General features: G+C 44.7%; 1 protein-coding gene across 2 annotated transcripts in view; it reads right to left on the bottom strand.

Moving 5' to 3' along the window:
- Positions 1-13680, bottom strand: part of PDLIM2 (PDZ and LIM domain 2) — a 52587-nt gene extending 38907 nt beyond the window's left edge. The window contains exons 1-2 of one of the 2 annotated variants that reach the window (XM_020780319.3): positions 13538-13621; positions 628-712 (exon numbers count right to left, since the gene is read on the bottom strand). The gene's annotated coding sequence lies outside the window, so the exon portion shown is untranslated. Of the gene's footprint in view, positions 1-627; positions 713-13537 lie in introns of both variants that reach the window. The other variant, XM_020780318.3, reaches the window with a different exon arrangement.

Below are 13680 nucleotides of genomic sequence, written 5' to 3'. Positions count from 1 at the left end.
CTGCAAGCAGCAAAAAAAACCCTGAAGGGTGTGGGATTTCTCTCCCATGGAAATTCCAGCTCATTTAATACTGAACAAAACTACACTGAGAGTTCGTACAGGGGAATGAAAGAAGCAGTGGTCTAAGAGGAGGTGATAAAGCCTTTGCTGAAAATATTCATCTACCAAAAAAATAAAAATAAAAAATCAAGCAGTTATAATTTTTCTTATAGAAATAGAAAGACCATTCTAAAGCCAAAAAGTTCGTCATAGGCATCCTTCAGTCTCGAGAGACTATGGTAACATGCTCTGAATCGAGGAGTGTCCTCTCCAGAGCATGAAGCCCGGGTAAGGTAATATGGAGGATAGGCTGCTACCCAAGCAGCAAATCCCCCCTCTCCACATTGCTGAAATGGTCCAATGGAAAGGCAAGAGCCAATACAACTGGTTCCAGCAATGTCGCAGGAGTTGGCAGAACGACACATGCTGCCTTCGGGACTCCAGCTCCGGATTTTGCCAAAAAGTTATGGCGCCAGGATCTGTGAATATGGAACCTGATTTTCCATTTTCGGTCAAGAACAAAACCTCCAGATTGTAACACAGCTACATTTCACAGACAACGGAAAACATTCCAAACAGCAGACTTACCTCTGCAACCCCCAAACTGCCACAACTCAACTGTTCAGAAAGCTTTGAGGCCCTGATCCTTTCTTGCACAGCATACACAGAATATCTACAGAAGGGGAACCGGAAGACAGAAAACTGGTCGATTCCTAGGACGCATGGTATGAGCAACATCTGCCTTCCTGCCACAGACCTCGCATCTACCAACCCACAAAGCTTGCAAGTTCCTCTTTGCTAACCCACAAGCACCTGACACGGAAATCATCTTTAACCAGAGGCACACAACATATACAACACGTACGACAGGATTGAGACACTTGCATTAGTAACACTTGAAGCCACAGAGATCTCTCCCCATCCCGTATGGAGAGACTCTGGACCTGTCCAGATGGGTACATAGATTGCTGTTTGGATCGCTGTTGGTATGGTTTGGTGTGAACCAAACTACAGCACCCGCAGGTGTTTTCCCAACATTTCCCCCTCATGCAGCTGCTATTGCTGATGCCACCTTACTTGTGAGTATACCAGGTAACCATACACTTGAGCAAACCTGCTCAAGAGTAAATCAACAAGCCAAAGACCTGTGTGGATTCTTCTTATGGAAGAATAAACATCTCCACTGTGAATGGAAGGATCAATCAAGTGAGAGATAACATAGATTACACAGAAGGTAAGAACCTGTTAAGTACCAGCTAGGCAGCCCTAAATTCTCCTGTCTGGACAGGACCCGTGTGGAGACTGTCCTAGAGGATATTGACAGGTAAAAGCTCAGAGTTAAATCTGGGTATGGTAAGCCAGGCAATTAAGGACTATTCCAAGACAATTTGGTGCCCAAAAGAAAAGCCAAAGGTGTGTCTTTCTGTCTTATTCTGCATAAATAAAGCTGCACTTGGAGTGTTGTGTTCGGTTCTGGTCATCATAATACAAAAAAGACACAGAGGCCCTGGGAGGGTTGCAGAGAAGATCAACAAAGATGGTAAGGGGACTGGAGGCTAAATCTTATGAAGAACGACTAAAAGAACTAGGCTTGTTTAGCTTAACGAAGAGAAGACTGAGGGGAGACAGGACAGCAGATTTCCAATATCTGAAGGGTTGCCATAGGGACGAGGGCATTGATCTATTCTCTATTGCGCCTGAGGGTAGGACAAGAACCAACGGGTGGAAACTCATCAGAGGGAGATCCAACCTGGAAATAAGGAGGAATTTCCTGACGGTGAGAACCGTTAAGCAGTGGAACAGCTTGCCTCTCAACGTTGTGGGTGCCCCATCACTGGAGGTTTTCAAGAAAAGATTCGACAGCCATCTGTCCAGGATGGTAGGAGGTCTCCTGCCTTGGGCAGGGGGTTGGACTAGAAGACCTCCAAGGTCCCTTCCAACCCTACAATGATTCTATGATATAGAAATTAAATTAATAGGCCATTTCTAAAAAGTAGCCATGTCATTCTCTCTCAATACATTGGCAAAGGAAAAGGAGAGGAAAGGGGATATATTGCAGAATTTTAAATGCTAACAGATTTATTTCTACATGAACTGTCGTGGATCAAAATATCCATTCCTTCAGATACCTCCAGGCACACAACTGAAATGTCCCCCAGCACATTGCCAATTAGCCAGAGAGAGTTATGCAGACTTTACATGAATGTCAATAGGATTCTGGCCATTAAGGTATTATATTAACATAACAACCTCTTCAGGTTGGTCATGCAGATTCATTTTTATTTAAACAATAAATAAGCACACTTCGCACGGAAGATGCATGTATATGCTTGAGAGAGAGAGAGAGAGAGAGGAGGAGATGAAAGACTGCTTTCCATGATAATCCCTACGGTGACACAAGGATTCATTGCCTTACCATGAAGGACCTTTAAACTGAAATGTTTATTGTATGCAAATGCATGCATATTTATTCAGACAATACAATTTATTTAAGCAGCTAAGAATCGTAACCATTATACAGATTATATCAAACGTGGGGGCCGGCCAGTTTAGCAGGAGGAAGAAATGAACTCCTGACACCTTGAGAGCTCTCTAGGATCAATTCAAGAGGACAGCATCATGGGACAAGGGCTCACACCTTCCTCATTTAGGCCTACCCCATTGAAATGTTATCTTCCCATACTCCATGGAGAAATAATCATCAAGGTAGCCTCGTGGCGCAGTGGTTGAACTGCTGTACTGCAGCCAAAACTGTGCTCACAACCTGGGGTTCATTCCCAGGTATCAGGCTCAAGGTTGACTCAGCCTTCTATCTTTCCGAGGTCGGTAAAATGAGTACCCCAGTTCGCCGGGGGGGGGGGAATGCATAGCTTGCATAATTAACTTGTAAACCACCCAGAGAGTGCTTGAAGCGCTATGGGGCGGTATATAAGCAGCACACTTTGCTTTTTGCTTAGTTCTATACATCTCATGGCACTGAGAACCCCCTCCCTATCTCTAATCTTAGATCAGAGATAAGAGCATGCCTCCTATGCTGCTTATTGTTACCTGTTGGGAACATGTGTGGGGTCAAGTGGGAAATCCCACAATCTCAAACCAGAGATGATAACTGTGGGGCTCCCCTGCCTACAGGTTGCTTTCCCAACTGGGCATGTGAACTATATGCAGGAGATATTTCCATAACACCAGAGTGGCATTTGCAAAAGCACTGGATCTTTGGAAGACTGTATTAAGCCTGCAGAGTGGAGGTTTCTACTTATTACATAAATCAGAGGGGGGAAAAAAATAAGTGAACAGAGGATGAAAAGTCAAGACAAGAGACGCAGAACTCAGCAAGTAGGGGTGGATGGAATGAGAACTGGCAAAGACTCAGAAGGCTTACATGCAGTCCCTCCCTCCCTTACTCTTGTCCTCATCCTTCCCCCCTTCCCTCAAGATCCCAAGAAAAACACCTCCCCGCCTAGTTTAATTGAGTACAAACCAGTAAAAACTAAAAAGTATAAAGACTTGCCTAGCAAAAAAAAAAAAAAATCATGTCTTGAGTGAAATGATCCATCATCATCATCCTTGCTTGGTGGTTTTGTTTTGTTTTTCGCTTCTGTTGGGTGGAGATAAGGACGAAAAGAGCTGCCGGTCTTTTAGACCTACGGCCTCTACATTATATCCAAAAGAGGTTTAAGCTCCTGTTTGAACTTTTCTGTTTATATATTCTGACAAATCCGTCTACATTAATCAAAGCGTGAAAACACAAGAGTTGGCTGGAAGCCAGGAATGTATGGTTTTGTGTGCAATATATGGTTCCTTCCCCCCCCCACATGCTATACAACTAAATTAACAGACTTTTCATGCATATAATGTGCACATTATACAGGTTTTTTTTAAGACATGGGACCTGCCACCATATATATATATATTTGTACGGGGCACCACCATCTTTTTAGTGCTTAGGAACTCCAAAGGTCTTAGTCCACTCCAGTGTCTGTAGCTCGTGGGTTGTGAGAACCTGGTCTAGGAACAGAATGCTTTTCTTCCACACTGGATACAGATAAACATCACAGCCATGAACAAGAAAAAGAAAAGAAAAGCAAAAATGGCTAAAATTCTACTCATTTATTTTCCTTTCTTTCCCATAAGACACAGGAAAACGGTGCTCTAATATTACCTGCGGTCTTCTGTGGGTGTGCCATCTGCTTGTTTCCTAAAGGGAAATAGTGTTCCTAGTTTTGGTTTTGTTTAGTTTTTTTTGTGAAGATAAAATGAAATGGCAAAAAGGAAAAAAGGTTAAAGGACTGGCTATTTGTTAAAATAATGGCGATCATGATTGCTTAGTCTGCAGTAAGAACAGTGACTAAAGACTAAATAAACACTCCCCAATGAAATAAGATGTTGCTGTCCTACTATTTGTTGATAAGAAATCTTGGAAAAACCAACAAGGCTGACATCAGCCCTCATCTTCATTACTTGATTCCTACAAGGACCACTCAACAAATGAACTGAGGGCACCACTACATACACAATTGAAATAAATCAAGTGATGGATCGGGATTTCTGAATTCAGTTTAAAGTCACATTGTAGTCATGTGGTTTTTTTTTAAGTCACTGTGTGTATTCAGTGTGTGGGGAAATGATGAATCCATTTTTAAACTGTGTGGTCTATTGGTTATGGTTGCTATATAGGCTTTTTGAATAATTGCATTTGAGGCTTTCTCCTGCACTCACCTACCCTCGTGTTGGCTGCCTCTCACAGCCACCAGCAGCTGCTGCAGTATTATTTTTTATTTTATTGCTTGCAATCTGGTATAGCACTAGCACAGAATGGCAGATAGAAAAAACATTAAAATAGAGGTTTCCCTGAAGCCCCACACACGCACACAGACACATGGACAGACAGACAGACAGACAGACAGACAGACAGACAGACAGACAGACACACACACACACACACACACACACACACACACACAGAGGGGCTAGAGAAGGAAAGGGAGCAGGGAGGCACATCAGCAAGTGACAAAACCTCACAGACATAATTTACACAGTGAAAAGGGTCGCCATAAGTCAGAACTGACTTGAAAGCACATGAAAAAGAAAGAAAACAGGGTAGGACAACATTGCTACTCACATTAGCAGAACTCCCATTAGCCCATCCTCCCAGCACAGCCCAAAGAAAAGGATGATGGGAGTTGGAGTTCAAGAGCACCTGAAGGCCCATGAGTGACTTGCCCTAGGTCAAAGAGTGGGGAAGCAACCAACAGTCATGGATGGGGCTTAAAATGAAAGGCCGGGGGGGGGGGGAAGAAGAGAAGAACACTTGTAAGAGGAATGGGTTCCAGGCCGCTGAGGAACACAGGCACGAGCAATGATTCAGAGGCAGAAAACCAAAAGGTCTCTTTGCCTTAAGGAGTAAAGAAGGGGGTCATGGGGGGGGGGAGGCTCCTGGTTCTGGGAGGGGAAGCAAGGTCTCCAGAGACATGAGCAATTGTCGAGCACTAGACATTTGGTGCCGCAGGCCACATGACACCACTTCCCTCTCATCAGAAAGCTAGACTGGGGAGGGAATCTCAGGGTTGGGGGTGTGGGGGGGAGGTAGAAGAAGAAGGGAGTACAGTACACAGCCACCAGCTTGATTCATACTTATTTTTTTTTCTTTCGGCAACAGAAACTGACAGATTTGCAGCTCTGCACCCCCTTCCCAGGAGAGGATGGTGGGCTGCTGACACCTCGCCGAGCGTGCTGCCGCCTGCTCACCCAGCACAGCAATGTGGCTGTGGGCAGGGATGAAAGACCTGGTTGGCAAGGGTCCAGGGTCCATGTCAATCATGAATGAAAGGCCCCCCCTCCATTGTTTCTTGAGGGGGGAAGCAGGGGCAGCAGCGTGGGGTAGAGGAGGGGGGAGACGAGGAGGGGGAAAGATAGAACGAAAGTTGTTTTAGCTGTTTCTGGAGTTGTTTGTTTTTGCATTTTCTGCTTAGACAGTACAAACGCAATCTCACGTAGAAAGAGACCACCCTCAGACTCAATCTCTCTCTCTCTCTCTCTCTCTCTCTCGACCATACACAGTCCTGAAAACAGATTGCTGTCATTCCAGGCTGGGAACTGTAGTCCAAAAAATGAACTCCTCAAAGTTCAGTGTTCTCATACCCACATACTGTGTATATAAGCAACACTTGGAGTCACACGCAGGATGCAGTGAAGGCATTGATCCAGTCCTGATGCAAAGGATGTGGGCCTGAACAGGTTTGCAAGAGGAGAGCCTCCCATAAGCAGCAGCTCCAAAACCACATAACTGCATAAGCTCTCTAAAGTACAGAGAAATACATCTTTGAACCGTTAGCAAGTAAAACTAGCCAAATTGATGGAGGTGGGGGGAGGAGGAGAGAATTCGGGGGAAATGAAAGAAAGAAAATTCCTATGGACCACCTTATGCTTGTTACTTTCTGGCTCAACACCTTGGCCTAAGAGCAAAGATGAAAACATCTCTCAAAACCCAATATGCACAAAGAAGGCCTTCAGAGGAAGAATTTCCTGCATTTACACGTTCTTGTGCCAGCAGGAAACTATGACACCCCCCTCCCAGTCAGAAACACAAATAGCCTCTATCTCCACAGTGAGATATTGGGGGGGGGGGGAAGGCTCCCACAAAATCCTCTGATGGGGGTGAAGGGAACAAACATTGGCAGAGAAGGAGCCTCCCATTAGAGGAATAGTTTGATGCATGCAATATCACAGAACACCCGTCCTGCAGGCGACAGGCAGGCAGAGACATCCCTGATGTTATACAGTCTTCTTAAAAGAACAATCCCCCCGGACAAATATACATACATATACACATAAACATAAACACACACACGCACATATGCAACTTCTTATCATTTCAAAGTGACAGATGTGGTTACCAGCTGGCTTGCAAACAGCATCAGAATAAGTTCAGAAATCCCCTGCCAAGAATAATTAATGGTTGTTTTTGTGAGGATGTATGAGAAGCACTAGATGACTATTTAATGCTTTCATACAGATATTCTTTGTGACGGTTACTAGTCATGTGCATTAAGATATTGGATGTTGGCTGGGTGGACTTCATTCACTAAAAGGTAGCCTTTTGTGTGCTCACATGGTTATCACTTGGGGTAGAGCGAGATATAAAATTCGTGGAATGGCCCAGTAGCTGGTTCGTTTAGAAGAGGAGTCACTATATTGGGTGCAAATAACTCTCAGGATGAGCTCTGGAGAGAAAACAAAACGAGCAGTCAAAAATCATGCCAGAGTTCTGCAGTCTGAATAGTGAGAAAAGTTGGCACAATAAATAGCGCTGACTGGCTAGCACTTGTGTAGTCAGATGCCCCTGCTGATCTTGGAAGCAGTTTCCTAATTGTTATTTAATGAGTTGGCTTTAAACCTTAAGTGAAGAATAAATGCATAAATGGATACCATACAGGTGCCACCAAGAGCTGGAAGCATGAGCAGCAGGATAAGGCAGATCGCTCAGCCAGCATCCAAGATACTAACATGTAAGGGATAAAGGCAGGCTCACCACCCACCTAAAAAGTCTCAAGATCACCAGTGTTAAGATGTGGTGTGCATTCTCAGTCTTGATTACTGAATGGAGGCTTAAATCCACCATGTCCCTGCTGGCAGCTTGAGGATATGTGGCCCATCCCCCCATTCCCCTGAAACCCTCAGAGCTGCCTGAAAACAAGCACTAGGGTGTTTCAAATCCCTCTGGAGTGGGTTTTGGGGGGATGCTCAGAGAGATGCAACAGAAAGGACAAACTGCAGCACAGGCCCTGTCTTTGCACACTGAGCATCAGGGAGAACTGTGCTTCCCAACCTTTGGGTCTTAGGTGCTCCTAGACTGCAACTTCCAGAAATCCTGGCCAGCTCAGTTAGTGGCGAAGGCTTCTGGGAGTTTTAGTCCAAGAACAAGGTTTGGAACTACTGAGATGGAGCACAGACATGTGAAGTGGGTCTGCCGAAAAGTACTGCAGTGGAAGGAGACAATGAATGCGGCATGATCTCTTGCTTTATAAGTGGGGTGACCTCATTCCCACATGTTGGTCAACATCTGGTGTTGAAGTGCATGTCTGAACATCCATAAGTCTAGCTAGCCAATCTCAGAAGCCTGAGGGAACTGGAATCTGAAGGATAGTACTTTTAAGTATCCGGAAGCCGCATCCTGTCCCCAGAAGAGAGACAGTTCAGCCACTAAATGCTTCTATTTGTGGCTTTGGCAGTGCCACAAAGAATGTGACAGCTTAACACTTGGAAAGTTGGCCATCCTTCTCCGGTTCGCTCTGGAGGCCAGAACTATCAAGGCACTAAAAATGTAGCTGGGTGATCAACTACTCTAGGATGGAAATTGTGATATAACAGAGATGAAGGCAAAGCTGTATTGGAAGAAAAGACTGGGAAACTCAGACATACTCTTTCCTCTAAAATCCCAGATATTGGAGTGGTGGAGAACCATCACTTCAAAAGAAAGATGGTCACATTTCTTAAAGGTTATGGGAGAGTGTGAGGAAGAGGACATAAGGAAGGCATCTCAACAACTATGGCATCATACATAGAAGACAAGATATATTACTGTGAACAGTGAGAACACTTGTTACTTTGCTTAAAGGACAGTTCTATCATTAGGCACAATCAAAGCCTGGAATGTGGGGCAACCAGATAAAGTTTATTATCACTCCATTCACAATAATCGTTTGTCTTAATATAAATTTTTTAACGAATTTTACTATTGTTAGCAGTCCATACCAGAAATATGCACAGAATACTCACAGGTTCCCCCTAGTGAAGAATTCCAACATTGCTTCCCGAAAACACAAAAAACAAAACTTGCCTTGCCACTTAAAACAGACAACAGAATGGGATAAAAACCTGGGGAAATTGTGTTGAAATACTTCTTAAAAGATGTGACATTCCCTTTGAAATAATTTTAAACTTAACCATGAAAAGTTACTGGCTATAACAAAAAAGTAACTTGCAAAACACTGATTACATTACTTCTGTACACCCTTGTTATGCATAAACATACCTAGTTACAGGCTTTGGCTTTGTTTCCTATTGTTTTTTCGTATAACTACTTACTTACAAGATCTGGGCAGAGTCAGAAAGATACTTCAGACTGAAAAAATCTAAAGTCAGCAGAGTATTGGGGTGCAGAGCTGTCTGCATCATTCAGCTCACCCTGCACCCCTTGAGCTGGCCAACTGGCCTCAGGTTCATTGTTCCAGCATTATAGTTAGATCCACTTATTAGTCCCATTGGTCTCTGAATGTGGAATATTCTTCCATTCAGGCAGCAAAAATCATAGGTTAACCCTAGCTCTAGCCATAGGAGGGCCGTCCCAGTGGAAAGGGGCTTGCATGCTTAATGAGGCCAACTGACGGGCCTGGAAATTCAAAGTGTTTGCTTTTTAAAATCATCCATAGGAGCCTACCCAGAAATGCTCAGGCCATGTTCATAGCCTTCAAAAAGCAAAGGAGTGTCCCAAATACCACAGCCTATTGCTGGCTATGTACTACCTCCAGGTCGACTCTTTCCAAGCATAGCCAATAGAGGCGGGCACAAAAAAAATGCCAAATCGGGGTGGTTTGTGGCTACCCACGAATCACGAACCACCCACCAATCCCAGAAAAACAAACAAACTGCAAACCATCTTTTTCTGGTTTGTGCCTGGGAGAAAGGGAACCTAACACCCCCATCTACCCCCTTCCCACTACCCTCATTGCCTCCCGACCAGGTCCTGCCACTTCCTCCTCTTCCTTCTCTACCACCACCACCTTCAGAAACAGGGGCCCGGCTTCCCTTCCAGGAGGGGACAGGCCAGCTGTCTCTTCTCATGCACACACCTTGTGTCGGGGGGGGGGGGAAGGCATTAGGTGCCCCTCCCGTAAACATGAACCTGGGGAAAAAAATGAACCACAAAATGGTTTGTTTTTCCAGGGTCCAGGGGTGGTTTGTGGTTAGCCACCAACCACCCCAATTTATTATCAAAGCATAAATACCTAGGCATTTCCTCTCTAGGTAGGGGCACAGCTGGGCAATCCGCAGAAGTTGATTAAAAAGCACTCTTGGTCACAGGAGAAATTTGCACCTCCATAGAGAAGGCCAGATCCAAGAGGACACCCAAAGTGCAAAGCTGACCTTTTATCTTATGAGGGATAAAAATAATGAAGCAAAACAATAGATCTTTGCAATGTTAAAAAGAGCCCTGAGGACAGCTAAAAACAGCGATGAACAAGGTGGAACTGTTTTATGAGGCAGGCACACACCTGTTCCTGACTTTTAATATAGAATATTTAAGGCATGTCCTGACAACAGCTTACAACTGAGCCAGGTGTCTTGAGGAAAGGCAGACTTTTACTCTAATGTCATGTTTTCCTGTCTGACAACCTTGCACATCTTGGCTTGCTCCATCAACTCATCCATGTGGCTTCTCCAAGGACTAGTGCACAATAACCAAATCCCCACCATCTTTAGACAGCCAGGATCTCCTTTTCTAACATCACTCCCGATTCTTCCCCCACCTAAAAATTAATGTAGACTGGATATCAGCCATGTGCCTGGCCAATAAGAACCAAATGAATACTGCGAGCAAACAGTTAACACCTCATCTGGAAGGAAAGAGTATCAAGTTTACAGCAGCCCAACCACAAACCTTGGCTTTGGTTATAATTGCAATGGGATTAAGAGTTTACTGCTTCCCCTGCTATGCTGGTTGGACTGGATCAAATGTTTGTATGGATTCTCACAGTACTCGGTCGCTGATCCAAAGTAAATTTCTCCCCCACTTTCTGAAGAACAGCTCCTTCCAACTCATGCGGGGGATGCTGAACAGAGGCAAGGGAGTATGGGAAATTTGTGCATGGGTGGAAAAAAGGGCTGCATATATGCTCTGAACTAATTTATATCATTGAAAGAGAAATGGAGGGAAGAAAGTGTACCTCAAATTCTCAAAACCTGTACAGATCATGCAAAACTTGAATTCATCGCTTATTTTACAAAACTCATCTTGCTTTTCCTAAAAGCAGGCAAAGAATATTTTTGGGGATTTGAAACCTCACTGTTAGTTTAGAGGAGACCTCTGCAATTTCACCGTGGTTCTGCTGCAACTTCCAAATCTACTTCTGCAGTCTAGGTTTCGGAGCAAAAGAACTCGAAGGTTTTTATGTTACAACCTACAGCCAAACAGAACCACCAGGGGCAAAGGTATGGGTAATCTTTTTGCCCATAATTTTGTTTTTTGATCTTAAATACAGAGTAGTAGTGGTGGAGTTTATAGGTCTAAATCCAGTTTTTAATCCCAGATAGAGCAGAGACAGGGGTTCAATGAGATTTGAATAAATTGAGAAGTACTACAGTGGACCCTCTACTTAAGGAATTAATCCGTATTGGAATGGTGGCTGCAAGTCGAAAAGTCTGTAGGTCGAATCTCCATTGACCTACAATGCATTGAAAACCGATTAATCCCATAACCAGCGGTTTTTATTCTATTTTTATTCCATTTTGGGTTTTTTCTGGTCTGTAAATCGATTCTCCGGCTGCAAGTCGAATCTAAATTTTGCAGCCAGAGAAGTCTGTAACTCGAAAAGTCTGTAAGTCGAGCCATCTGTAAGTCGTGGGTCCACTGTACTCCTAAGTACAAATAGTACTTCAGCAGTTGCTTCAATGGGTTCTACTCTGGTTGGGATTAGCAACTGGGTTTACAGCACTGCTTATGGAGTGGAAATTTTGCACATGCTCAAAGGAACTTGGTTTCCCCCCTCCCCCTTTCACTTAGTTTGAACTCGATAATGAAGAGAAATTCCAAAATAAGGTCTTCTTATAAGGAAACTGAAAGGGAAGGCCAGCAGAACCCACTCTCTCCCTCGTCTCGCTCACAAGCAATGTCCACACAAAACAAACTAGTCAAACTGAGGACTAGTCACTCATAACAACATGCCAAAACCAAACCAAAAAACACACAAAAAAAAAACAAGAGTGGAGTCATCACGGTGCCTTGGGGACAAACAGATGGCTTGCAGTATAATTTTTGTGCCTCTCATGGAAAGGACTGCAATCTTTTTGTCTAAGAAGCTCTAAGGGTTCTTTTCTATATGCAGGGTTGGGATGAGGGTGAGAGAGAGTTTCCTTTGCCTTTTTTTGTCTCCACCCAAATACAATTCTTCCTTTCTCAGTCCATAAAGCCACCCAAAAGCCCTGTCTTCCAATCCCAGGCACTATTCAATCAAGAGCAGCTTCTGTTTTTGTTATGTGCTGTCAAGTTGCTTCCAACCTATGACAACCTTGACGGGATCTCTGAGTTATGTAAGATGTTCAAGGAGTGGTTATTGCCCTACATCTCACGGGTTTCCGTGGCTGAGTGGGGAATTGAACTCATGCCCCTTGGGTCCTAGTCCAACATGCCATCCCCACTACACGTCAGTGGATCTCAAGCAACTTCTGCATCCCTAACATAAACCAATCTAACAAAGTAACTGTATACAATGACATGCAATAGAGATACATCCTTCTCACCTGTTTGTATCTTAGCTCCCGCTGTCATTTATGACTCCATTTCCTCACCTGTGATGTAGTTTGGATTCTAGGCTTCTTGGAGCAAGGAAGTTCTCACATTTTGTAAAATAAAATGCCATATATAACTGCTTTATTTTTAAACTATTCCAACCAGGAGGAACACCGACTTATCAGAAGGAGCGGCTGAAAAAGGACAAGGATCAGCTGAGCCACGTCCTTATACAGTAAATTAAAAAGGTGGCTCTTGTGTTTCATCTTTTAAAAAAAACCCAAAATTTTATCATGATTATTATTTACCCACTGCTTTTAGCTCTAGAAACTCCACAGTTAAGGTTCAAGTCTAAGCATAAACCTCAAAGCCAAAAAGCAACCCCCCCCCAAAAAAAAACCGTAACACACACACACACGCTTCCAAAGAACAGGACAATTAAACGCATAGCACCGGAATAAGCCAAGGAAAATAAACTCGCTTCATCTAATTGCTGAAAAGAACAAACTAGAGGGATTTAGTTTTCTGCTCATAAGAAAAAAAGAGGTTCTCGCGGTGCAAAACTTTCAAGCTTCAAAGATCCGAGGAAGGGGGGAAAACACCACGAGTCTAAAATAAAGCAGACCCCCCCCTCCATGTTCGTCTTTCTTTCTTTCGGCCTGTCTGTCTTTCTTAGATGTCCAGCCAAACACGGATGAAAGCCGCCTTCCCTGCTGGTTCAGACGTTGCACCAGCCACACGCGCGCGCGAGGATGAGGTGCCGGGCGCAAGAACTGCACGCGGGAAGCCGGTGTAGGCGAACCTGTCAGCACGCCGTCCTCAACTCACGGCCCCTTACTCCCGAGGAGGCACGCCTGGAAACAGCCGGCCCGAGGAGAAGCAGCGCCTCTCCAGGGCTTGGAGGAAGGGGGGAGAGAGAAGAAGAAGAGAGGGGACACGGGGCGTCCCGGGTTCTTCCCCACCTGCCGAAGGGGACGGAGGGGGGCTTACCCCAAATCCGGAGCGTCGTCGATCCCGCCTCGGGACTCCGAGGGAAACAGCAGAGAGAGTAAGAGGGGACGGAGGCGGGGCAGCGGGAGATGCTGAGGCGAGCGCCAGGGCGGGCGGGCGGGCGAGGAGGTGGCCGAGGGAGA

This window comes from Pogona vitticeps, chromosome 8, assembly GCF_051106095.1.
Source record: "Pogona vitticeps strain Pit_001003342236 chromosome 8, PviZW2.1, whole genome shotgun sequence".
In the NCBI taxonomy this organism is placed as follows: domain Eukaryota; kingdom Metazoa; phylum Chordata; class Lepidosauria; order Squamata; family Agamidae; genus Pogona; species Pogona vitticeps.
Note: the sequence above shows the minus strand (reverse complement) of the source record. Positions and strands in the feature narration are given on the sequence as shown.